This window comes from Ambystoma mexicanum, chromosome 10 (assembly GCF_040938575.1).
Source record: "Ambystoma mexicanum isolate Mex_15411 chromosome 10, UKY_AmexF1_1, whole genome shotgun sequence".
Lineage (NCBI taxonomy): Eukaryota > Metazoa > Chordata > Amphibia > Caudata > Ambystomatidae > Ambystoma > Ambystoma mexicanum.
The window spans coordinates 451,169,338-451,196,513 of NC_090932.1; positions in this window are offsets into that span (position 1 = coordinate 451,169,338).

Sequence of the window (27,176 nt, forward strand, 5' to 3'; positions counted from 1 at the left end):
CATATTTGTACATTCACCAAAAATCCCGCAAAGGTATCTAGGGCCTTAAAAATTAAAAAGCGACCTGTAGGATTGTTTAGCGTGTTTTGGGAGCACAGAGCACAGCACCACTGCACAGGATCAATGCATAGCCTGTTTTCATTTACATGTCCATGTTACACTGGCAACACATGCCTTGCTGTACCACCTTATAGCAATGCACCAAACCCATGCAGTGGTGCTGCACTTCAAAAAACATGCTATACATTGATCCTGTGCAGTGGTGCTGTGCTCTGTGCTCCCAAAACACGCTACATGCTAAATAATCCTACAGACCCCAGCACACTCTACTGTAAGGTACTTGGTGCACTAATAAAATGTTACTAAAGAATAGCAACAAAGTGAAAGACAGTACTGACTGTCTTAAGGGCATGTCACTTTCCCCATAACAAAATCAGCAAAAGCCCAGCGGAGTACAACAGAAGGCTGGGCTCCACTGGCAAACATCAGGCTAGGATGGTCAGAAAACAGCAGAATGTTGTGGTGTACATAACGGGAGGTGAATTTACCCATAAATGGAAATCTTTCCTAACAAGAGCGCCTACCAGCATGTTGTCTGGAGTTAGAAATGGGGGAGGGTCTGGGTAGGTTATGAAGAGAGCAGGTAGCAAAGTGCAGGACTTTCTCTAGCAAGATTAAGGATTAGAGAGGAAGTTCAAGAAGTATGCTTGAGCAGTAGTCCAGTTTGCTAAGCGCAAGAGTGGAGATTTGAGTTTTTTTGTAGAGTGGTGCGTAAGAAAAGAACACAGTTTTCCTAATGTTGAGGAGGATAGTACGAGTATCTGTTGCACTGGTAGTGATTAATTGTTGCCGTCGTAGGTCATTATCTAAGAGGACCCCAAGACTGCTAGTCTTGGGCGAGGGAGCAAAGAGGTCAGACCGGAAGGAGATAAGAGAGGGCAGGCATGGCATTTTTAGCTTGGAGAAAGATTACATCCATGTTTGAAGAGTTCAGCATGAGGCAGTTGAGAGCCATCTAGTTAGGAATTGCAGTGAGACAGTTCGTAATCTGTTCCGAGATGGCTGGGGTGAAGGAAGGAAAGGAGAACATTTTTGAGTGTATTCAGCAAACAGGTGATAATGAAAGCCAAAGAACGAGATGATTTTCCCGCGGCAGAAGTACAGAGGGTGAAGAGTAGATGTCCAAGGCTGATCCTTTGGGAACACAAACCAAAAGAAGGGTGGGGTCAGAGGTTTGCTAGTTCCAAAAGATTTTAATGGATCAACCTTCCAGGTAGGAGGCGATCCAGGTAGAGCAGATTGGCGAAACCCAAGGTCCTAGACAGTGAGGAGGAGAGACGAGTGGTTGACAGTGTTAAAATCAGCAGAATGGTCCAAAAGGATGAGTATAGAAGAGAGTTTGGAGTGGTGAGCATTAAAGAGAAAGTTCGAGACATGCATGAGTGCAGTCTCGGTAGAGTGTTTCCTACGGAAGCCAGATTGAACTGGATCTCCAAGGCCATTTTCCTCAAGGTACTTAGTGACCTCAGTGATATGCTCAAAGACCATCCACTCAAGGACCATTTAAGAATGGGGAATGAAGAAAATGGACAATAGTTTGCTGGGACGTTTGGGTCAGCAGAGGGTTTCCTTAATAGGGGTAAGACAGTTGCAGATTTGAAGGCGACAGAGAAGAGTCCAACAGAGAGAGAGAGAGACAGAGGGGTTAAAGAGCTCAGAGAGGTATGGATAAGTGATGAGATTGAGTCTTTGACCATTTGGGGAGTAAAATGGTTGATACAAGCGCAACATTGGTTGGCACTGCGAAGGATGGGTGCTAATTCAATAGGAGAGTTGGGGGAGGAGTAGCCGAGACTAGAGGAGGTGGGGGAGAGGTGCTGGACAGAAGGAGGGTTGTGGGGTAGAGAAAGGAGGGCTGTGAGAGTGTCACAAATTTTAGAAATGTAAAGGTGCGGTGCAAGGCATGGCAAGGAGACCGGCAAGTCAAGACATGAGGGACGTCCAGTGAGGGTCAGAGAGGGTATTTTGTAAGGAAGTATGAATAAACTCGAGACGGTAGAAAGGTCTGGATTTAGCAGCGTGTATTTGTGCTCGTGTCCTCTTTCTTGGAACACAGGCTGTTACCAGCTGTCCCAGCCTGCGTTCTGGGTAACCTTATTGGCTATCACTCTCGCCTCTGTTGGTATTAGAAATTCTGTGCATTTTCTATCCATGGGACCGCAATGCTGTAAACCACTCCTGAACAGTGTGCACTGCCTCTGCCCGCGCCCTCTCTGACGTCTCAGACCTCTGTGCCTACTCTGGTCCTGGCTTCCTCCTCCAATCCTCTTCCTTATCGCTGAGCGCCAACTCCTGCATCATGGAAATCAAAGAGAGGCTTCGCTTAGAGCCCTTCTTTGATTTCCAATACACTTGGGACGTATGTTTTTTCACAGTCCTACTTTGGCTCCAATGCTCTGTAATACCGACAGTATCGGCTGCATTTGGTGCTTGGAACATCCAGGAATTATTATTTTGTTACCAGGGCACAGATATTTTGGGGTAAATTACTCGCTACTTGTGGAAGTGTTTTTCAGAGAGAAAAAAGTTAGTTCTTATTATTAACTAGTAAAAATACATTTTAATTTTAAAACCTTTTTTGGTCAGTGATGAATATAAGTAAAAATGTTTCTTGGTGCACTCCAGATCAGATAACACAGGAGCAGAGCACCTTTGTGTAGCATGTGATCTGGATGTAGAAAAGTGCAGGAGGCAGCAAGGTTGTTGCGGTGTAAACAAAAGGGAGCCTCCCTTGCCTAGGTCTGTATGGGGGGCACGGCTTGGACCGGAGCCGGAAGAGTGTGCCATGGTGCAGGAAGTAAGAGGGGTGGGGACTGGGGTGGGCATTTGGTGGGGGCTGGGCAGTGGACATGGGTGCGGGGGAGGGGGCCTAAATGGAACCTGGATAGGGCCCGTAACAAAAGGCAGATGTGGCGGATGCTGCCTTTTCGGCCTGGAATGTGTAAGGACAGTCTTTTGTTAGTGGCCTTTAGACCCCGAAACCTCAGGGTTGCAGAAATTAGGATGGTTAATTCGAAGATGTCTGAAGCAGCAGGGAACATTTACATGAGGGCAGTGTCAGAAAGACGCATATTATTAAAAGTAGCGTGTGGCTGTGTGATGGACTCAGTCGGCTCAAGCAGACCCGTGAAGCATGTCAACCGCTATGGCCCGAATGTGAGTTACATTTTTCCCACAAAACAAAACCCCAGAAGAGTTGTTATGGGGATGCGCAGCTCAGTGGCAGCGAGTGGCCAAGTCAAGCATAGACTGTGCGAAAGGGGAATGTGGACAGAGACAGACTAATAGAAGAGGGGCGGGGCAGCTGTCCTTCTGTATGCAGTCATAGCCCTGCACCCTTTTTGGTAAAATGTTCTTGTCGTGTGTTCATGTATATGGCTCAGGGGTTGTCACGGTTTAAGGTCTTCTTTCATGGTTAGCTGGGGTGCGTTAAACCGATGCAGAAGGGAACGTGACGGTAAACACTCTCCTACTTACTCCCTGGGCTTGAATGGCCATGAACGTTCAGTGTCCATAGACAGCTGGGGGAACTGCACAGTGATTGATTGAGATATTTGTATTGTGATGCTGAAGGAACCAAATCGTATCTTGGTGCAGATATGGTTGGGGTTTAAACTGTGTCTCCTCTGGTGCAAGGCCTGAGACCTGGCTGCCTTGGGAGACTTGGTCGAAATTTTCAACCACACGTCATTTTCGTACGACCGAAATGAGGTCAACTTTTCCATTCGTTTTTATTTTTCAGTCCTTTTGGGTCTTTCTGGTTACATCAGTATGATGGTTACTCACACAGCTCACCTTATTCCCGCCATTTCTTCCTTACCAAAATGCCATATAAAAACAAGGACACTGCACAGATTGAAATCTGTTTTCAGTTGCTATTTAGGTGCTGCTATGCCATGCAGTCAGCTCTTTACTGGCCGCTATAGTTTGGCCCACACAGGCTTTGTCCGGAAACCATGTTCTGACTTTTCACTATGGCTTCCCAATCTACTGCCTTTCAGATAATTGCCTGTAGCAGCGGTCTCCCCTCCATCCACGCACTGCAATCTCCATGCAAGTGCCCCAGGCGCTACAGAGCAGTTTAAACTTGAGAACAGAACTGTCTTTTTATTATGTTAAGTCAAAAATGAAATACTAAGACAAGTCAAATAATAAAACGCGATAGAGGACAAATTAGTGCATGGATAGACTGTAAATAAAAGTCAGACTAGAAAGGCAGGATTTTGCTGTTGGTGTTTAGCGCGAGAAATCAATCTTCTTCAGTACCCGGATGGTGACATTATGTCATTTATGCATTATTAAGCGAGATCCGGCGCTCAAGTTATTTCTTGCAGACGCTATTTAGCAGCCCATGGAGCTTACTGGAATGCTCCTGATGAAAGGGGTGCTTTGTCTAATCCAGCCATTAGAGATCATTTGACGAATGTGAGCAAAAAAGACACATTCCCCGTGATAATCTACCCCTCCAGCAGGGCATTGAGGGACCTCCCCCCAGAAGCAGTGGCAGCGCACACGTCACGCTTCCTCCAGTTCAGGAGGAATCGTTGGGTAGGAAGAGTTGGGGCGTCTCCTGGTACCTTTAGGACTGCATGAAATCAGGAGAAGAACAGGGAAAGTAGAGAACAGCTGAGGTGCTCTGCACGTTGGGAAAGTTGTCACAGTGTGGCACGCGCTAATTGTGACAAAGATTACCGCAGAATTTTTTTTTTTAATTACATTTAACTTTAAACTACATGAGTGTCCAAAGCATAACATGTAATTGTGTATTTATAACGCTCTAATACCCAGAGGTTTCTAATCGCGGACCCGGGGATCGAACCTTCGTTGCTCCAAGTGAGTGTGTTGCCCCTGAGCTATCCTCCCGGTCCAGTGCTTCCCCCAATAAGCATAAGTGTGTATACTAGTATTTGTCACCTCAGTTGGCATATGATTCTTGCATTAGATGTACAAAGAAAAAAAATTATTGTAGTTAACAAAACACAATACATAAATATTTGATTTGAAAACTTGCAAATAAGGTAGATTATTTTTATGCAAAATTACAATTTCTTTAAAGACACTTTTTCAGATAAGTGCTACTATAAGACATGTTATATTTGATTTTGACATGACTTACCAGTGCGTCTCTCTACGCGTTCCGAATCGAGAGGGATCCTTTTGTGAACTGGCTCTGCGCCTAACTCCCCAGTTAGCCACCAGCACTCATCCTCCTCCTGGACCTACAGTAGGACTAACACTCCATTCCCCCTGATAAACCACAAAGAACGATTTAGCCACTTACTCAGCAACCTATTGTTTAAGCAAACGGTATGCAAGGTATAATGATTGTGCATGCCAAGGCTTTCCTGTACTAGACTAACACGAATGCCAGCACTCTGTGGTAAGATCAGAAGCATGTTCACTGCTCATGTCAATACTTTCCTCTACTAGACTAATAAAAATGCCAGCATTCTGTGGTAAGATCAGAAGCATGTTCACTGTTCATGTCAGTACTTTCCTCTACTAGACTAATACAAATGCCAGCATTCTGTGGTAAAACCAGAAGCATGTTCACTGCTCATGTCAATACTTTCCTCTACTAGACTAATAAAAATGCCAGCATTCTGTGGTAAGACCAGAAGCATGTTCACTGCTCATGTCAATACTTTCCTCTACTAGACTAATAAAAATGCCAGCATTCTGTGGTAAGACCAGAAGCATGTTCACTGCTCATGTCAATACTTTCCTCTGCTAGACTAATAAAAATGCCAGCATTCTGTGGTAAGACCAGAAGCATGTTCACTGCTCATGTCAATACTTTCCTCTGCTAGACTAATAAAAATGCCAGCATTCTGTGGTAAGACCAGAAGCATGTTCAGTGCTCATGTCAATACTTTCCTCTGCTAGACTAATAAAAATGCCAGCATTCTGTGGCAAAACCAGAAGCATGTTACTGCTCATGTCAATACTTTCCTCTACTAGACTTATAAAAATGCCAGCATTCTGTGGTAAGATCAGAAGCATGTTCACTGCTCATGTCAATACTTTCCTCTACTAGACTAATAGAAATGCCAGCATTCTCTGGTAAGATCAGAAGCATGTTCACTGCTCATGTCAATACTTTCCTGAGGTAGACTAATAAAAATGCCAGCACTCTGTGGTAAGATCAGAAGCATGTTCACTGCTCATGTCAATACTTTCCTCTACTAGACTAATAGAAATGCCAGCATTCTCTGGTAAGATCAGAAGCATGTTCACTGCTCATGTCAGTACTTTCCTGAGGTAGACTAATACGAATGCCAGCACTCTGTGGTAAGATCAGAAGCATGTTCACTGCTCATGTCAATACTTTCCTCTACTAGACTAATAAAAATGCCAGCATTCTGTGGTAAGATCAGAAGCATGTTCACTGCTCATGTCAATACTTTCCTGAGGTAGACTAATACGAATGCCAGCATTATGTGGTAAGATCGGAGGCATGTTCACTGCTCATGTCAGTACTTTCCTGAGGTAGACTAATACGAATGCCAGCACTCTGTGGTAAGATCAGAAGCATGTTCACTGCTCATGTCAGTACTTTCCTCTACTAGACTAATAAAAATGCCAGCATTCTGTGGTAAGATCAGAAGCATGTTCACTGCTCATGTCAGTACTTTCCTCTACTAGACTAATAAAAATGCCAGCATTCTGTGGTAAGATCAGAAGCATATTCACTGCTCATGTCAGTACTTTCCTGAGGTAGACTAATACGAATGCCAGCATTCTGTGGTAAGATCAGAAGCATGTTCACTGCTCATGTCAGTACTTTCCCCTACTAGACTAATAAAAATGCCAGCATTCTGTGGTAAGATCAGAAGCATGTTCACTGCTCATGTCAATACTTTCCCCTACTAGACTAATAAAAATGCCAGCATTCTGTGGTACGACCAGAAGCATGTTCACTGCTCATGTCAATACTTTCCTCTACTAGACTAATAAAAATGCCAGCATTCTGTGGTAAGACCAGAAGCATGTTCACTGCTCATGTCAACACTTTGCCAGCATTCTGTGGTAAGACCAGAAGCATGTTCACTGCTCATGTCAATACTTTCCTCTACTAGACTAATAAAAATGCCAGCATTCTGTGGTAAGACCAGAAGCATGTTCACTGCTCATGTCAGTACTTTCCTGAGGTAGACTAATAAAAATGCCAGCATTCTGTGGTAAGATCAGAAGCATGTTCACTGCTCATGTCAATACTTTCCTGAGGTAGACTAATACGAATGCCAGCACTCTGTGGTAAGATCAGAAGCATGTTCACTGCTCATGTCAGTAGTTTCCTCTACTAGACTAATAAAAATGCCAGCATTCTGTGGTAAGAGCAGAAGCATATTCACTGCTCATGTCAGTACTTTCCTGAGGTAGACTAATACGAATGCCAGCATTTTGTGGTAAGATCAGAAGCATGTTCACTGCTCATGTCAGTACTTTCCTCTACTAGACTAATAAAAATGCCAGCATTCTGTGGTAAGACCAGAAGCATGTTCACTGCTCATGTCAATACTTTCCTCTACTAGACTAATAAAAATGCCAGCATTCTGTGGTAAGACCAGAAGCATGTTCACTGCTCATGTCAATACTTTCCTCTACTAGACTAATAAAAATGCCAGCATTCTGTGGTAAGACCAGAAGCATGTTCAGTGCTCATGTCAATACTTTCCTCTACTAGACTAATAAAAATGCCAGCATTCTGTGGTAAGACCAGAAGCATGTTCACTGCTCATGTCAATTCTTTCCTCTACTAGACTAATAAAAATGCCAGCTTTCTGTGGTAAGACCAGAAGCATGTTCACTGCTCATGTCAATACTTTCCTCTACTAGACTAATAAAAATGCCAGCATTCTGTGGTAAGATCAGAAGCATGTTCACTGCTCATGTCAGTACTTTCCTGAGGTAGACTAACACGAATGCCAGCACTCTGTGGTAAGATCAGAAGCATGTTCACTGCTCATGTCAGTACTTTCCTCTACTAGACTAATAAAAATGCCAGCATTCTGTGGTAAGACCAGAAGCATGTTCACTGCTCATGTCAATACTTTCCTCTACTAGACTAATAAAAATGCCAGCATTCTGTGGTAAGATCAGAAGCATGTTCACTGCTCATGTCAGTACTTTCCTGAGGTAGACTAATACGAATGCCAGCATTCTGTGGTAAGATCAGAAGCATGTTCACTGCTCATGTCAGTACTTTCCTCTACTAGACTAATAAAAATGCCAGCATTCTGTGGTAAGACCAGAAGCATGTTCACTGCTCATGTCAATACTTTCCTCTACTAGACTAATAAAAATGCCAGCATTCTGTGGTAAGATCAGAAGCATGTTCACTGCTCATGTCAGTACTTTCCTCTACTAGACTAATAAAAATGCCAGCATTCTGTGGTAAGACCAGAAGCATGTTCACTGCTCATGTCAATACTTTCCTCTACTAGACTAATAAAAATGCCAGCATTCTGTGGTAAGATCAGAAGCATGTTCACTGCTCATGTCAGTACTTTCCTGAGGTAGACTAATACGAATGCCAGCATTCTGTGGTAAGATCAGAAGCATGTTCACTGCTCATGTCAGTACTTTCCTGAGGTAGACTAATACAAATGCCAGCATTCTGTGGTAAGATCAGAAGCATGTTCACTGCTCATGTCAGTACTTTCCTCTACTAGACTAATAAAAATGCCAGCATTCTGTGGTTAGATCAGAAGCATGTTCACTGCTCATGTCAATACTTTCCTCTACTAGACTAATAAAAATGCCAGCATTCTGTGGTAAGACCAGAAGCATGTTCACTGCTCATGTCAATACTTTCCTCTACTAGACTAATAAAAATGCCAGCATTCTGTGGTAAAACCAGAAGCATGTTCACTGCTCATGTCAATACTTTCCTCTACTAGACTAATAAAAATGCCAGCATTCTGTGGTAAGACCAGAAGCATGTTCACTGCTCATGTCAATACTTTCCTCTACTAGACTAATAAAAATGCCAGCATTCTGTGGTAAGACCAGAAGCATGTTCACTGCTCATGTCAATACTTTCCTCTACTAGACTAATAAAAATGCCAGCATTCTGTGGTAAGACCAGAAGAATGTTCACTGCTCATGTCAATACTTTACTCTACTAGACTAATAAAAATGCCAGCATTCTGTGGTAAGACCAGAAGCATGTTCACTGCTCATGTCAGTACTTTCCTGAGGTAGACTAATACGAATGCCAGCATTCTGTGGTAAGATCAGAAGCATGTTCACTGTTCATGTCAATACTTTCCTCTACGAGACTAATAAAAATGCCAGCATTCTGTGGTAAAATCAGAAGCATGTTCACTGCTCATGTCAGTACTTTCCTGAGGTAGACTAATACAAATGCCAGCACTCTGTGGTAAGATCAGAGGCATGTTCACTGCTCATGTCAGTACTTTCCTGAGGTAGACTAATACGAATGCCAGCATTCTGTGGTAAGATCAGAAGCATGTTCACTGTTCATGTCAATACTTTCCTCTACTAGACTAATAAAAATGCCAGCATTCTGTGGTAAAATCAGAAGCATGTTCACTGCTCATGTCAGTACTTTCCTGAGGTAGACTAATACAAATGCCAGCACTCTGTGGTAAGATCAGAGGCATGTTCACTGCTCATGTCAGTACTTTCCTGAGGTAGACTAATACAAATGCCAGCATTCTGTGGTAAGATCAGAAGCATGTTCACTGCTCATGTCAGTACTTTCCTCTACTAGACTAATAAAAATGCCAGCATTCTGTGGTTAGATCAGAAGCATGTTCACTGCTCATGTCAATACTTTCCTCTACTAGACTAATAAAAATGCCAGCATTCTGTGGTAAGACCAGAAGCATGTTCACTGCTCATGTCAATACTTTCCTCTACTAGACTAATAAAAATGCCAGCATTCTGTGGTAAAACCAGAAGCATGTTCACTGCTCATGTCAATACTTTCCTCTACTAGACTAATAAAAATGCCAGCATTCTGTGGTAAGACCAGAAGCATGTTCACTGCTCATGTCAATACTTTCCTCTACTAGACTAATAAAAATGCCAGCATTCTGTGGTAAGACCAGAAGCATGTTCACTGCTCATGTCAATACTTTCCTCTACTAGACTAATAAAAATGCCAGCATTCTGTGGTAAGACCAGAAGAATGTTCACTGCTCATGTCAATACTTTACTCTACTAGACTAATAAAAATGCCAGCATTCTGTGGTAAGACCAGAAGCATGTTCACTGCTCATGTCAGTACTTTCCTGAGGTAGACTAATACGAATGCCAGCATTCTGTGGTAAGATCAGAAGCATGTTCACTGTTCATGTCAATACTTTCCTCTACGAGACTAATAAAAATGCCAGCATTCTGTGGTAAAATCAGAAGCATGTTCACTGCTCATGTCAGTACTTTCCTGAGGTAGACTAATACAAATGCCAGCACTCTGTGGTAAGATCAGAGGCATGTTCACTGCTCATGTCAGTACTTTCCTGAGGTAGACTAATACGAATGCCAGCATTCTGTGGTAAGATCAGAAGCATGTTCACTGTTCATGTCAATACTTTCCTCTACTAGACTAATAGAAATGCCAGCATTCTGTGGTAAGATCAGAAGCATGTTCACTGCTCATGTCAGTACTTTCCTAAGGTAGACTAACACGAATGCCAGCATTCTGTGGTAAGACCAGAAGCATGTTCACTGCTCATGTCAATACTTTCCTCTAATAGACTAATAAAAATGCCAGCATTCTGTGGTAAGATCAGAAGCATGTTCACTGCTCATGTCAATACTTTTCTCTACTAGACTAAAAAAAATGCCAGCATTCTGTGGTAAGACCAGAAGCATGTGCACTGCTCATGTCAATACGTTCCTCTACTAGACTAATAAAAATGCCAGCATTCTGTGGTAAGACCAGAAGCATGTTCACTGCTCATGTCAATACTTTCCTCTACTAGACTAATAAAAATGCCAGCATTCTGTGGTAAGACCAGAAGCATGTTCACTGCTCATGTCAATACTTTCCTCTACTAGACTAATAAAAATGCCAGCATTCTGTGGTAAGATCAGAAGCATGTTCACTGCTCATGTCAGTACTTTCCTGAGGTAGACTAACATGAATGCCAGCACTCTGTGGTAAGATCAGAAGCATGTTCACTGCTCATGTCAGTACTTTCCTCTACTAGACTAATAAAAATGCCAGCATTCTGTGGTAAGACCAGAAGCATGTTCACTGCTCATGTCAATACTTTCCTCTACTAGACTAATAAAAATGCCAGCATTCTGTGGTAAGATCAGAAGCATGTTCACTGCTCATGTCAGTACTTTCCTGAGGTAGACTAATACGAATGCCAGCATTCTGTGGTAAGATCAGAAGCATGTTCACTGCTCATGTCAGTACTTTCCTCTACTAGACTAATAAAATTGCCAGCATTCTGTGGTAAGATCAGAAGCATGTTCACTGCTCATGTCAGTACTTTCCTGAGGTAGACTAATACAAATGCCAGCATTCTGTGGTAAGATCAGAAGCATGTTCACTGCTCATGTCAGTACTTTCCTCTACTAGACTAATAAAAATGCCAGCATTCTGTGGTTAGATCAGAAGCATGTTCACTGCTCATGTCAATACTTTCCTCTACTAGACTAATAAAAATGCCAGCATTCTGTGGTAAGACCAGAAGCATGTTCACTGCTCATGTCAATACTTTCCTCTACTAGACTAATAAAAATGCCAGCATTCTGTGGTAAAACCAGAAGCATGTTCACTGCTCATGTCAATACTTTCCTCTACTAGACTAATAAAAATGCCAGCATTCTGTGGTAAGACCAGAAGCATGTTCACTGCTCATGTCAATACTTTCCTCTACTAGACTAATAAAAATGCCAGCATTCTGTGGTAAGACCAGAAGCATGTTCACTGCTCATGTCAATACTTTCCTCTACTAGACTAATAAAAATGCCAGCATTCTGTGGTAAGACCAGAAGAATGTTCACTGCTCATGTCAATACTTTACTCTACTAGACTAATAAAAATGCCAGCATTCTGTGGTAAGACCAGAAGCATGTTCACTGCTCATGTCAGTACTTTCCTGAGGTAGACTAATACGAATGCCAGCATTCTGTGGTAAGATCAGAAGCATGTTCACTGTTCATGTCAATACTTTCCTCTACGAGACTAATAAAAATGCCAGCATTCTGTGGTAAGATCAGAGGCATGTTCACTGCTCATGTCAGTACTTTCCTGAGGTAGACTAATACGAATGCCAGCATTGTGTGGTAAGATCAGAAGCATGTTCACTGTTCATGTCAATACTTTCCTCTACTAGACTAATAGAAATGCCAGCATTCTGTGGTAAGATCAGAAGCATGTTCACTGCTCATGTCAGTACTTTCCTAAGGTAGACTAACACGAATGCCAGCATTCTGTGGTAAGACCAGAAGCATGTTCACTGCTCATGTCAATACTTTCCTCTAATAGACTAATAAAAATGCCAGCATTCTGTGGTAAGATCAGAAGCATGTTCACTGCTCATGTCAATACTTTTCTCTACTAGACTAAAAAAAATGCCAGCATTCTGTGGTAAGACCAGAAGCATGTGCACTGCTCATGTCAATACTTTCCTCTACTAGACTAATAAAAATGCCAGCATTCTGTGGTAAGACCAGAAGCATGTTCACTGCTCATGTCAATACTTTCCTCTACTAGACTAATAAAAATGCCAGCATTCTGTGGTAAGACCAGAAGCATGTTCACTGCTCATGTCAATACTTTCCTCTACTAGACTAATAAAAATGCCAGCATTCTGTGGTAAGATCAGAAGCATGTTCACTGCTCATGTCAGTACTTTCCTGAGGTAGACTAATAAAAATGCCAGCATTCTGTGGTAAGACCAGAAGCATGTTCACTGCTCATGTCAATACTTTCCTCTACTAGACTAATAAACATGCCAGCATTCTGTGGTAAGATCAGAAGCATGTTCACTGCTCATGTCAGTACTTTCCTGAGGTAGACTAATAAAAATGCCAGCATTCTGTGGTAGGACCAGAAGCATGTTCACTGCTCATGTCAATGCTTTTCTCTACTAGACTAATAAAAATGTCAGCATTCTGTGGTAAGATCAGAAGCATGTTCACTGCTCATGTCAGTACTTTCCTGAGGTAGACTAATAAAAATGCCAGCATTCTGTGGTAAGATCAGAAGCATGTTCACTGCTCATGTCAGTACTTTCCTGAGGTAGTCTAATACGAATGCCAGCACTCTGTGGTAAGATCAGAAGCATGTTCACTGCTCATGTCAGTACTTTCCTGAGGTAGACTAATACGAATGCCAGCATTCTGTGGTCAGACCAGAAGCATGTTCACTGCTCATGTCAATACTTTCCTCTACTAGACTAATAAAAATGCCAGCATTCTGTGGTAAGACCAGAAGCATGTTCACTGCTCATGTCAATGCTTTCCTCTACTAGACTAATAAAAAGGCCAGCATTCTGTGGTAAGATCAGAAGCATGTTCACTGCTCATGTCAGTACTTTCCTGAGGTAGACTACTACGAATGCCAGCATTCTGTGGTAAGATCAGAAGCATGTTCACTGTTCATGTCAATACTTTCCTCTACTAGACTAATAAAAATGCCAGCATTCTGTGGTAAGATCAGAAGCATGTTCACTGTTCATGTCAGTACTTTCCTCGGGTAGACTAATACGAATGCCAGCACTCTGTGGTAAGATCAGAAGCATGTTCACTGCTCATGTCAGTACTTTCCTGAGGTAGACTAATACGAATGCCAGCATTCTGTGGTAAGATCAGAAGCATGTTCACTGTTCATGTCAATACTTTCCTCTACTAGACTAATAGAAATGCCAGCATTCTGTGGTAAGATCAGAAGCATGTTCACTGCTCATGTCAGTACTTTCCTAAGGTAGACTTATACGAATGCCAGCATTCTGTGGTAAGATCAGAAGCATGTTCAATGGTCATGTCAATACTTTCCTCTACTAGACTAATAAAAATGCCAGCATTCTGTGGTAAGATCAGAAGCATGTTCACTGCTCATGTCAATACTTTCCTCTACTAGACTAATAGAAATGCCAGCATTCTCTGGTAAGATCAGAAGCATGTTCACTGCTCATGTCAGTACTTTCCTGAGGTAGACTAATACGAATGCCAGCATTCTGTGGTAAGATCAGAAGCAAGTTCACTGTTCATGTCAATACTTTCCTCTACTAGACTAATAAAAATGCCAGCATTCTGTGGTAAGATCAGAACCATGTTCACTGCTCATGTCAATACTTTCCTGAGGTAGACTAATACGAATGCCAGCATTCTGTGGTAAGATCAGAAGCATGTTCACTGTTTATGTCAATACTTTCCTCTACTAGACTAATAAAAATGCCAGCATTCTGTGGTAAGATCAGAAGCATGTTCACTGCTCATGTCAGTACTTTCCTGAGGTAGACTAATACGAATGCCAGCATTCTGTGGTAAGATCAGAAGCATGTTCACTGTTCATGTCAATACTTTCCTCTACTAGACTAATAAAAATGCCAGCATTCTGTGCTAAGATCAGAAGCATGTTCACTGCTCATGTCAATACTTTCCTGAGGTAGACTAATAAGAATGCCAGCATTATGTGGTAAGATCGGAGGCATGTTCACTGCTATTGTCAATTCTTTCCTGTACTAGGCTAATAAGAATGGCAGCATTGATATTGATATTTTATTTCTATCGCGCTCATACCCAAGTGTTTCAGAGCGCGGCAAGGCAAGGGAGGTGAACAGAGGAGAACAAAACAACGATTTTACTAGGCCCAGTGACATTGAGAACGCACAAGTGCATGGGAGAGGGGAAAAGTGCATGGAAGGGGGGAGAAGTGGAAAGTGCGGAGCAAAGGAGAAACAAAAATAAATAATAATAAATAAATAAATAATAAAGGCAACAAGCAGTGGTAGTGCAGCCAGCAATTGGCAAGTGCTGGGTTTGAGGCAGCAGACAGGGTAGGGCTGATAAGTGAAGGAAGAAAAAGGGGGGGACTGTATGGGTACAGATAGAGACCCCAGTGCAAGGGGTGGTCCAGAGACACGGCTGGAGGGTGGCAGGGTGAGCAGGTACCTGGGCCCGGAGGACAGAGGGTGGCTAGGTACACAGTGCCAACAGAGAACAGATCAGCAGGGGAAATGGGGAGCAAAAGCAGAAGCAAAGAGGAAGGTCTTGAGGTGCTTCTGGAACGGATATGCTTCTCCTTAAGTTTTAGAGTGGCAGGGAGGCTGTTCCAGAGGGAGGCCCCAACCGAAGACAGAGATCTACCCCAGCTCGTTTTTCTGAAAAACGACTGACCCGGAGGGAGTTAGAGGTAGAGGAGCGAAGAGTTCGAGAAGGGAGGTATTAATGGAGGGATAGCTGAAGGTATTTTGGACCCAGGTCCCAGAAAGCCTTGTGGAAAATGCAGAGGGTTTTGATTTGAATCCTTGCATCCACTGGGAGCCAATGGAGAGATTTCAGAGCTGGAGAGATACCTACCCAGGGCTTGAGTCCAAGGACAAGTCTCACATTCCTGTTTTGGATTAGTTGCAGAGGGCGCAGAGTAGAGGCAGGTAGATGGCTGTTACAATAGTCCAACCTAGAGAGAACCAGAGCTTGGGAGACCATGAGCTTCTGGGGGAAGGAGAGGAAAGGCAGAGTACCTCTGAGGAGGTGCAATAGGAAGTTTGACTTTTTAGAGATATCAGATTTGTGGGCGGAGAAGGAAAGTGTGGAGTCAAAGATGACCCCGAGGTTCTTAGCCTCGCAGGTGGGGGTAGGAGGAGGGTCAAGGGAGGCCGGCCAGAGAGTGAGGGGAAAGGATGGTGAAGGTGTGCCAATTAGGAGGATCTCTGTCTTGCTGGCATTCAGACAAAGATCATTGGCGGCACACCAATCTTCAATGGCAGTTAGGCAATCAGAGATGAGAGAGGGAGAGGAGGTGGCCGAGGGCAGCCTGAAAATGAGTTGTGTTGTCAGCGTAGCACTGGAGGTTTGAGCAGAAAATGGCAATGCAGTGGCCGAGAGTTGCCAGGTGTTGGTTGAAAAGCCAGAGTGAGAGATTAGACCCCTGGGGAACACCACAGGTAGAGAGGAAGATAAATGATAGGAAGGACCAAGTTGCGCCTGGGAGGGTCTATGAGAGAGGAAAGAGGTCAGCCAGGCCAGAGCCTGATCAGTGATATCCAAGTTATCACAGAAACGGATGAGCCGGATGGTATGGTTGACCGCGTTGAAGGCAGAAGAGAAATCGAGTAGGATGAGGACAGAGAGAATGTTAGAGTCAAGGTTGGAGAGCAGATCTTCACAGATGTTCAGGAGAGCAGTTTCCGTGCTTCTGGCAGCTCTGAAGCCAGACTGGTGGTCATGGAGACATCCAACAGAATTGGAATGAAGGTTAAGCTGAGAGATGGCCAACTTTTTCAGGAGTTTGCCCAGAAAGTGAGTGATGGAAATTGGTTGATAGTTAGCCGGACAAGAAGGATCAGCTGTGGGTTACTTGAGAAGAGGATGCACAAGGGAGTGCTTCAGAGGGGAGGGGAAGGATCTTGAGGCAAAGGAGCGGTTGCAAAAATCAGCAAAGGCCGCAGTGTGGGTGTCAATGTGGTCCTTGATGGTTTTAGAGGAACAGGGATGAACCTGTTTTGACAAGGCTTTCATAGTTCGGAATTTTCTAGCGACCTCATCAGGGAAGAAAAGAGGAAAGGACGAGAAGGAGGGTGGAGGGGTGGCAGAGGAGGGTCAGCAAGCACAGACGGAGGGGGGAGAGGAGGGTGAGGGTTGAAGAGGCTGGACAGGATGTTCTGGGTTTTTGAGATAAAGTGAGAAGAAAGGGCACTACAAATAGCCTGAGAGGCAACAGGAGGGGTAGAGACTGCAGCAGGGTTGCCCAGCTCCTTGCAGATTTTAAAGAGTTTGGCTGAGTTGTTAGATGCCGCAGAGACACAAGCTTGAATGTGGACTCTCTTCTTGGTGAGGACAGAGAGTCGGTATTGTCTTTGGAGCAGGCGACAGGCCAGTTTGTCAGAGGATGAACAAGAAGCCCTCCATTTCCTCTCAGCCGCCCTACACTTACGTTTAAGTGTAGTTAGGTTGGAGTCATACCAGGTATTGCACTTGGCTTTGGACTTCAAACAGATCCTCATGACAGGGGCAAGAGCACCAAGAGTATCTGAAATTGAAGAGTGGAGCAGAGACTAGGCTCTGCCAGTATGCGAGACAGCCAGAGGTGGAGGGGGGAGAGAAGGTGGCCGCGAAAGCCTCAACTGACACATGCTTCATGGGTCGGATGTCGGAAAAGGTAGATGGCAGTGTTGGGGTAGGCTTGGCTTGGGGGGTGAAGAGAGGGCGAGATGAGAGGAGGGAGTGTGTGCTCCAGGAGAGAGGAGTGGTCAGAGGAATGGAGAGGGTGAGGTCAGAGGAGATCAATACATCGAATGTGTGCACTGCAAAGTGAGTCGGGACAGAGGGGACGATGGACAGAGAGAGGAAGTCGTAGAGGTCACGGAAGAGTACAGAGGAGGAACAAGGAGAGTCTAAATGGATATTGAGGTCACTGAGGAGGAGGAGTTGAGTGGTAGAGGCCAGAAGAGAGGAGGAGACGTCCGCCCACTCAGAGAGAAATGAGGTGATTTGACCACGTGGCCGGTAGATGGTACCCACAGTAAGAGAATGGGTAGGAGAGAGAGAGAGCCTACAGACAGGGCATTCAAGAGAGGAGTAGGTCTGAGAGGGAATGATAGAGGCAAGAATCCACTCAGGAAAGATCAGGGCTACCCTCCACTGAACCGGGAGGATCTGGGTGCGGAGAGGCTCTTGTAGCCATTAGGGAAGAGAGTGTCAAAGCTCGTGACACAGCTGGCCGTGAACCATGTCTCAGTAAGACCAAGGACATCAAGGTCTAGTTCTTCAAGGAGGTGGCAGATGTCAGAGGAGTGTTTGACAGCAGAGCGAGAGTTGAGAGTGGCAATATGAAGTAGGTTGCCAGCCTTAAAGACCTTCCGGGGAGGGGTACAGATCAGAGGTACAAACTGTGGAGGAGAAAGAGCCCTAGGAGGGGCAGAGGAGGAGGAGGAGGGAGAGGGCAAGGTAGCCAAGGGGCGAGAGGAGGGGACAGCAGGAGATGAGAGGAAATTGATGAGACAAGGGAAGCGCTTATCAAAGAGGAGGAGATTGGCCTGAGGGCCGTGGACCATGACAGTGCCATTAAGGTAGACATTAATGATGACTTTAGAGGAGTCGAAGAAAGCCATGAGAACTTCCCAGTGAGTGCCACCATTAATGGGAGAGGAGGAGATAGGACAGAGCAGAGAGATCATATGAAGAGTCCATAGATCTGGGGAAGGAACGACAAAGAGGATGTCGGTGAGGGTCTGTCTGGAGGAAGTATTGGTGTAGGTGTCGGAGATAGGAAAACCAGAGTTAGAGGCCAAGATATCCTTTTTGAACTTCTTCTTACCAGACTTAGTTTGAAGGGAAGGATAGTCAATGGAGAAGCAGTTGGAAAAGATAGGAGAAACAGAAAGCACCATGGGGGTGGAAGCGAGGTGAGGGTGGAGAAACTGAGGGTGCTAAGGCAGGTAGGTGTGGGACAAAAGAGAGTGGTGAGGTCACTGGGCTGGCAAGTTACAGAGAAGCAAACTATACAAGCAAAATACAAAGAATTTAGCATAAACAGCAAGATTTGACTTTCTAACAAAAAGTAAAAACAGCAAGATTTGACTTATCAATCAGGGATTCAGATGTTAGCAAAGGGTTTTAAGAAGCACTTCGCATCAGGATGACAACATGGGAGTAACAAGCAGAGAGAACAGTGATAGTCAAAGGTGGTAGGAGTGAGTCAAGAAGGAGGGACCTAATCCATAGTTCTGGAGGTGACAATGTCAAGGCAGTCCGGATTTCTCAGAGGAGTGAGGTAGCAGCATTATTGTGGTTAAGGAGCAGGGAGGACTCCAATTAGCATTCCGGAAGCGGACAGGGAGCAGACAGGGTCTTTAGAAGTGGGTCTTTGCTGAGAGGCCAGCTAAAGCCTGCCGGTCCGTGGTTGGATGGAAGAAAACACTCAGCAACGAATGGGAGTGCTGCACAGGGAGAGGTAGTTCAGCCAGCCTGCCTACACTACAAAGAAAACCATGGTGGCCATCTTGGAAGGGCCAAAAATCGGTCAAATAAGCAGGCAATAGTATGAAAACATGTGCCTTCAAAATAGCCAGGCAGCTTCAGGTATTAAAAAACTAAAGAAACGGCAGCATAATGAAAATGAAAATGCACAATGAAATTACCAATTCTGTGGTAAGATCAGAGGCATATTCACTGCTCATGTCAATACTTTCCTGTTACTAGACTAATAAGAATACCAGCATTCTGCGATGCAGTCAGTGGCATGTCCACTACTCATGTCAATACTTTCCTTTACTAGACTAATAAGAATGCCAACATTCTGTGGTAAGATCAGAGGCATGTTCACTGCCCATGTCAATACTTTCTTGAGTAGACTAATGAGAATGCCTGCATTCTGTGGTAAGATCAGAAGCATGTTCACTGTTCATGTGAATACTTTCCTGTTACTAGACTAATAAGAATACCAGCATTCTCTGGTAAAATCAGGGACATGTTCATTGCTAATTTAAACCTTACTATGCATTAATCATGCATCTGCAGGGCCCGAAATTACTGAAAGTTGGGGGATGTTTATCTACAGCTTGTAGCATGGAAGGGCCTGGTTGGCCGACACTAACAGCCACCATTAGCATCTGCTGACTTCCCTGTCCAACTGGCGCCACACAAACCTACCTATGCTCCATGAACTTGTGTGATTGAGACTGTGAATAAAGGAGTATTAGGACCCATCTACAAGACTTTGAAAGCATAATTGGTCATATATAATTGTCAAATGGTTATTGTCTGCATCTCAAGTGGAAGATAGATGTGCAGCACATTGTGTAATAGCCTTTCAGTTCCAAGACGTGGGTAATATTTTCATTCAGCTTTTTTATGGCGTTAGCCAAAAAGCATCAGAAAATACAATATAACGTTTTCGGGGTGATGTCTGATGCCCAGTAGTTGCATTTAGTTCCTGTTAATAACATGTTTTAATTTGTATTGTGAACTGTAGCAATCGGTTTAACATAAAACTTTTAAAAATCAGATAGATCCCTTGGCAGATCCACAGCCTTTATGCATTGTCTAGTCTAGCCCTTGCTGTGAAAGCTTTGGATGCCATGGCAACCTTTGTCAAATGTGCCCCAAACACCTTAGCATCCTTCTTGGACTATTCCATAGACCATCAAACCCATTAGGCGAGTACGGGTGCTGGAGCAGGAGTACGGTACTACCTTATAGAAATTAGCAACTGTGATTGCCCTCATGCCACAAGGGGTTGAATCACTTCCTCTGCGACTTTGAGGCACCCTACTACTTTACACATAGTTGAGTTTACTTTGGAAATACCAGGTAATCCAGAGCCTGCCAGAATGTCTGCATCCAGTGGTACTGCGGACTCCATGAAATCCTGCGCTAGGTCCAGTATCTTGGCTAACGTACTAGAAGGAGCCCGCAGTTTATCTTTACATGCCCCTCGATAAGTCTATGGCTTTTTTGGGGGATCTCTGCTCCTTTGTGAAGTCAGCATCTCATAAGTCAGTCCCAGAGTCTAATGATCCCAGTTGGAGAATCTCATCTTTGGCGAAGCTTTCGTTATCTGGATTTCCCCTTCATTCATTGGACATCCCGGGTCACGTGTCGTGCCCATCCAGCTCCTGGGATCTTGCCTCACATTTCTTACACCTCTGAGGGACTGAACTAATCAGGAATTGCACTTCAATTCACTTTGGCAAGGTTCACACCTTTTTTCCAAGAATGATGAAAAAAGTAGTTTAATTGTTTACTTGCCTGCAGTCCTGCCAAAGAATTCACATTTGTTGAGTTTGTACTGGCAAGTGCTATCTTATACACAGTGTTTCTCTTAACACTGCCAATCAAATCCTTCCATCAAGGAGCAATGGCCACAGTGTGCAGAGCTTCCCTTGTCCATTTCCAGTTAACATTAAGACCTGAGACAAGTCACACTTCATTTAATCAAGGAAACATTAAGCATATGGCTTTGATTTCAGTGACTACTGTCCCTTGCTTTCTTTTAAAGCATTGCGTGTCTGCCTATTTTCCCTTTTTTCCCTGAAGCGAATAAGAGATATATCAGATCTCGCTCATACAAGCCCACCTTTCCTACATCTAAGTCTCCTCTGGAAACAGACTTTCCAATTCCCCTTTTGCCCTCATTTTTCTTTCTCACATTAGATGGTCAAAATATTGGTAGGCTTGAACTCAGTATGTTTTTTTATTTAGTAACGAGTTGAAGCGTACTGATGCATAAAACATGCACAAAACATGCACTCAGCCTTGAGCCACCTCTGAAAGCAGTCCCGCTTAACAAACATGTTCCATGAAATACGGCGCTGGCTCAAATTATGGACACCTTCCCTATTTCTGGCCAACAAAAAGTACCTACATCCAAAATAGTGATGGGCGGAAGGTTTTGAATAAATATGAACCACTGGCACTGCTCTGGGCAACCTTCCACACTACAATTATTTAGCCCATCTGCGTCATTGCAAAGGGAGTCCCCTCATATGCAAATCAGTTAGGTACTGCTACCAATGGTAGCAGCCCAACCCAAACTGCTAGGTCATGTCCCCTCTGCACAGAAACACAAGCAACTCCAGAAATGTTTTGGCCTTGTTGGGCCTCCTCAGTGAAGCGCAGCTTGGTTCCCTATGGCACAGAGAGCAAGGAACCCACATCTGGGCATACCCTCTCTCACATAGGAAGACAAACTACAACCAAATAAGTGATGGGTGGAAGGTTTTGAATACATCTCAACCACTCTCACTGCTCTGGGCAACCTTCCAAACCACAGTTTTTAGCCAGTCCGCGCCATTGCAAAGGTGGTCCAGCCATATGCAAATCATTCAGTGACTGACACTAATGGTAGCAGCCCAGCCCGAACTACAAGGCCAGGCCCCCTCTACACAGAAGCACAAGCAGCCCCATACATGTTTTGGCCTTGTTGGGCCACCTCAGTGAGGTGCAGCTTGGTTCCCTATTGCACAGAGAGAAGGGGCCCATTTCTTGGCATACCCCCTCTCACATAGGGAGACAAAGTACAACCAAAAAAGGGATGGGTGGAAGGTTCACATTTTGTAATGGCTTGGCAGATGAAGAATTATGGTCTGGCGGGTTCCCCATAGCAATGCCAGAAGTAAAGATTACTTCTAAACCTTCCAGCCATCACCTCTTTTGTTTTGCAACAAAAATGACCTTGCTGTCCTAACTTCTGCACTGGACTGACAAATCCTCCTTATTCGCAAAACTAATCTCCTCCCTTTGCAATCACCCCTCCAAACGTCCCTCTGCCCTCCAATCTTTGCTCACACTTCCCAAGCCAATATTCATCACGTCCACTCTTTCGGCTAATGTCTACTCACTACTTTTCCTCTAAAATCTCTAAAATGTGTGACACTCTTAACAGCGCTCCTCTCACTCCCTCCCAACCCTCCTTCTTTCCACCACCTTTTCCCCTTCCTCTTCTACAATTGACTACTTCTTCTCCCCTACCTCTCTTATTGTATTAACACCCAGCGTCCCCAGTGCTAACCCATCTTGCATTCCTACCAACCCTTTTGCATCCAAATCGTCAAATACGTAGTCTCAATCACGACTTACCTTTATCTCTCTAAGCTCTTTAACATCTTTCTTTCTGCTGGACTTTTCTCTGCGTCCTTCGAATCTGCAACTGTCTTACCCTTATTGAAGAACCCCTCTGTCTACCCAAATGTCCCAACAAACTATTGCGCAGTTTCTCTCCTTCCCATTATTCCAAAGTCCTTCAATGGTTGGTCTTGGACCAGATTACTAAGTACCTTGACGATAATGGCCTTGGAGATTCACTTCAATCTGGCTTCCATAGCAAATATTCCACAGGGACTACACTCATGCATGTCTCAAACTTTCTCTCTAATGATCACCACTCCAAACTCTCTTCTATACTCATCCCTTTGGTCATTTCTGCCGCTTTTGACAGCGTCTACCACTCCTTTCTCCTCCTCACTCCAAAGGACATTGGGCTTTGCAAATATGTTCTTGCCTGGATTGCCTCTACCTGGAAGATCAATCCTTTAAAATCTCTTGAACTCACAAACCTATGTCCCCACTCCTCTGCCTGTCTGCATTCCCCAAGGAATGGACCATGGACCTCTGCTCTTCACCCTCTATAACTCTGCCCTAGGATAACGCATCTCTTTCTTTGGCTTTCACTATCACCATCTTTGCGGATGACATTCAGCTATTTTTCTCCTTTCCCTCTTTTACCCCAGCTATCTCGGAAAAGATTGATAACTGTCTCACTGCAATTCGTCACTGGCTCGCTCTCCACTGTCTCGTGTTGAGCTCTTTAAAAACAGAAGTGAAGTCATTACTAACCGCTCTACAAAAACTGTAATCTACACTCTTGTGCTCAGCAAACTGGACCACTGCTCATGTTTACTCCGTGACTATCCTCTCCACTCTTTCCTCCCTCTATACAAAGGACTTGTTAGGCGGAGCGGTAAAAATGTGGTGGAAATGCTGTTACCACTGCATAACTCGGGATTGAGCGGAAAGGGGGAGATTTACCTCCAGCTTTTTGCTGGAGGTACAAACCTCCCCTTTCTGGCCATTTTCGGTGCTATTAGCATGGCGCTAATTGCGCCAGCTCTAATAGCGCTGAGAAAGCCCCATTAGGTCCCTTGGACCCAATGGGAATGGGGAATTAAGGCTGCACTGCAACTTGGAATCCGGCGCATATTGTGCCAGATCGAGCTGCGGTAACGCTAACGGGCACATTTACCGCCAGGATACCGCCTAACCCCTGATGAGGCCCAACTTTGCTGCCCGCACTCTCTACAACCTACCCAGATTCTACTCCACATCTACCAGCCAACAGCATGCTGGTTGCTCTCCATGCCCAACTGCTCTCTTTTCAAGCTCCTTTCCCTAATATACAAAGCTATGAATGGTCATCAGTACTTGTCTGATTGTATCTCAGTTAACTCACCATCTCATTCCCGCCAACTCTCCTCTGCACTCGACCCCACCATCCCATATCCTCCCTGGGCCTCCTCTTGATTGTGCTCTTTCTCCCTAATAACCCGCTCCACTGGTACCCACCGCCCATAACAATCAAAGCCAGTCCAAGTGTGAATCTCTTCAAAGCTCTGTTTAAATTTCACTTACATGCTAAAGCGGGAGCTTCACCTCCCTCTCTCCCTTCCTCCCTACCTGCCCCACCACTGCCTCCAACGACGCTTAATAATGTTATTTTAAGTTTTAATTAGTACTCCTCCTTATTTTAAAGCACTTGCCCCTTTAGATTAAGGTTATGTAGGAACATAAGTTATCTGTGTTGCTATATAAATTTTGTTTTGTCCTTGGTATATGTCCTAAGTTTGTACACGCTCAAAAATGGGCTCACTACTTGTTCTCATCTTCATGCTACTGTATAGGCAATCTTTGTGGGAATGCTTCTACCATCTGCAAGTGTGTTATTGTAAGTCTTTTCTGATCACCATTGACATCCCTGTTTGTCAAATAAATATAAACACAAAAATACAAATGTTCTCTTCTGTCACTGCCCCATCAAAAGAGAAACACGTGACTTTCCTCCTCTTCATTTCCTGTCACCTTCCCACCATATTCATCCTCTCTCCTTTCCTTTCTGTCTCAACGCCATTCTAACTACTCCACGTCTCTCATATAACCTATCCTCTTCCACCCTTGCTCCCTATTCTTCCTTACTCCTCTGTTCAACCGCAACACATATCTATCTTTATCTATGGTTACCTGTCTCACCATCCTTTTGTCCGTCCTCTCCCCTCCTTATTCTTCTTCCTTTATAATTGTTATCCCCCCTTCTCTACTTAGTATCTTTATCTTCTCCTTAGCTATAATCTCATCCTTCCTTCTTCTGAATTTTCCTGGGATACTTGCTCCTGTCCTCCGCTCGCTTTTTTTCTTCCCCTTTCACCTGATTCTTCTCCTTCCATCTACTCCACTCATTATTTTCAGAGCTACTCATCCCTCATATTACTGTACTATTTAATCATGTATGCCCCTCCTGCATCATCTCCACCCTGTGCACAAAATTGCATGTTAGTAGCTCAAAATGTGTTGACTAAAAGAATCCTATAATGAAAATGAATGTGTCAGCACCTACAATGCTCAATTCAACGGCGCCCTGTAACCAACACCTCGCTTCCTTCACCCATGAACTTGCTACTGCAACTGTCCAAGATCAATTGCATTTCTCTGTAACCAGCGCCTAGTTGCCCCAGTGTGTTGTGCGCTTTACAAATTACTAAATAAATAAATAAATAAAAATAACATGTTCCCAGTCTGTATTTAATAAAGGACTCAAGCAATAGTCTGATGTTCCCTGGTGACTGCAGGGGGCAAGAGGCTTTCTGCGGAGGCAGTAAATTAGCTCACGTCTTGAATGCATTGCACATGCGTCCCAAAATCTAAAAAAATCGGTGTCCGAAAATTGTAAAGATAAGAATGGCAAAATGTGAGTGATGTGTGTGGGAGTGTGGTGTAAGTCGGGCTAATGCAAGGTTTTATGTTGCCTCAGATAAAGTGCATTTTTGGCACCTCTCCCAGGCTCTGTGTGACATCCATTTACAAATGGGCTTGCTTTTAGCTTAGTTTAGGTACTCCTTACAATATTGTATCCTGTATCGCCCACTACTTATTCAGAGGATTGGGTCTCTCTGGGTGAGTGATATCACACATGTATAAGAATTAAGCCTCACAACTCTGAAAGGCTCGTCTCGTGGAGGCGTTTTATATGAAATTGCATGGAATATTCACAGTCCTCTTTTACTTTCAGCACATCTTTACTTAAACTCGTGATATCGCGTGCCTTCGCTTGCTTGTTTTGCTCTGTGTATATTCCAGCACCAGGTGTTTGTGGGAGAGACGGGGTGCATGAGATCTGTGCAATCCCACATGACCTAGTGTTCTTAATCATAACATGCCGACAATTTCCCTTTTGTGGGAGGGTTAGTGTGGAATGCTACGCACTAACTCACTGGAAGCAACTTTGGCTGTGAGATATATTTTGGAAACATTATTGTGATAAGGAAGTACAAAAAAAGATTAAATAAAGTAAGCGATATATATACGATACATGTGAGATTTTGGTTGAAGTCAACAATGTCACGGAAGAATGTTTAATACCATAATTGCACACATTGGTAGCAAGTTTTCTTATTTTCGTAATATTTTTCTTTATCTTACTCCCCTTCGTGCCTCCTTTCCCTTGTGTTTTGCCGCTCTTGTGCGTTTAGTCCCTTGTGTTGTTTTCGTCGGCACAGTTTCTCGTATTTCTCTATACACGTGACCAGTCCCCACATAGCAGCGCACCACAGTGGCGATAACATCAGCTGCTTTACTTGTGTTTATAACCCGAAGCAGGACACCTAACATTTTGGTATGGGCAACAAATACCCTCAGGCTTTGCTCAATTGTGCCTTCAGCATTGACTAGCCTGATGTTTGGCAGACGGTTTTTAAACTATAAGTATTATCTATATCAATTTCATCAACGAATGAGAGTTTTGAGTAGTGTTTCTTGATTGTTTAGTTCATGCTTGTGTGTGCAGGTGCTGTCTGCATGTCCGTTGTCAAGCGACAAGTCATCAAAGACATAGAGCCCTTCATGTCTGTTGTCCTTTTTCCATCTCCATTGTCATGGTCCAGGTTGTAGAGGGGCACATTGATTGGTTAAGATTGAGTTTTCCCAGCGATAAACTGAACCCTGCCCTCCACCTTTCCTCCAAATCCTCTTTCTTCCTAGTATAATGGGAAATTTGAGCTTTGAGAAACCAAATGGTAGCCTCTAGGTGTTTCTCTCCCTCCCTTTCTTGCCCATTTCCCTCCTCCGAGTATGGGGATGGTACGGCAATGGACCAATCAAAGATCAGGGGTGTTTAGAAGACAGACTGGAATTCACAGAGAGGTTTTTCCTCAAGAGAACCCTTCTTTGCACAATAGCTGAACAGTCATGGCAGG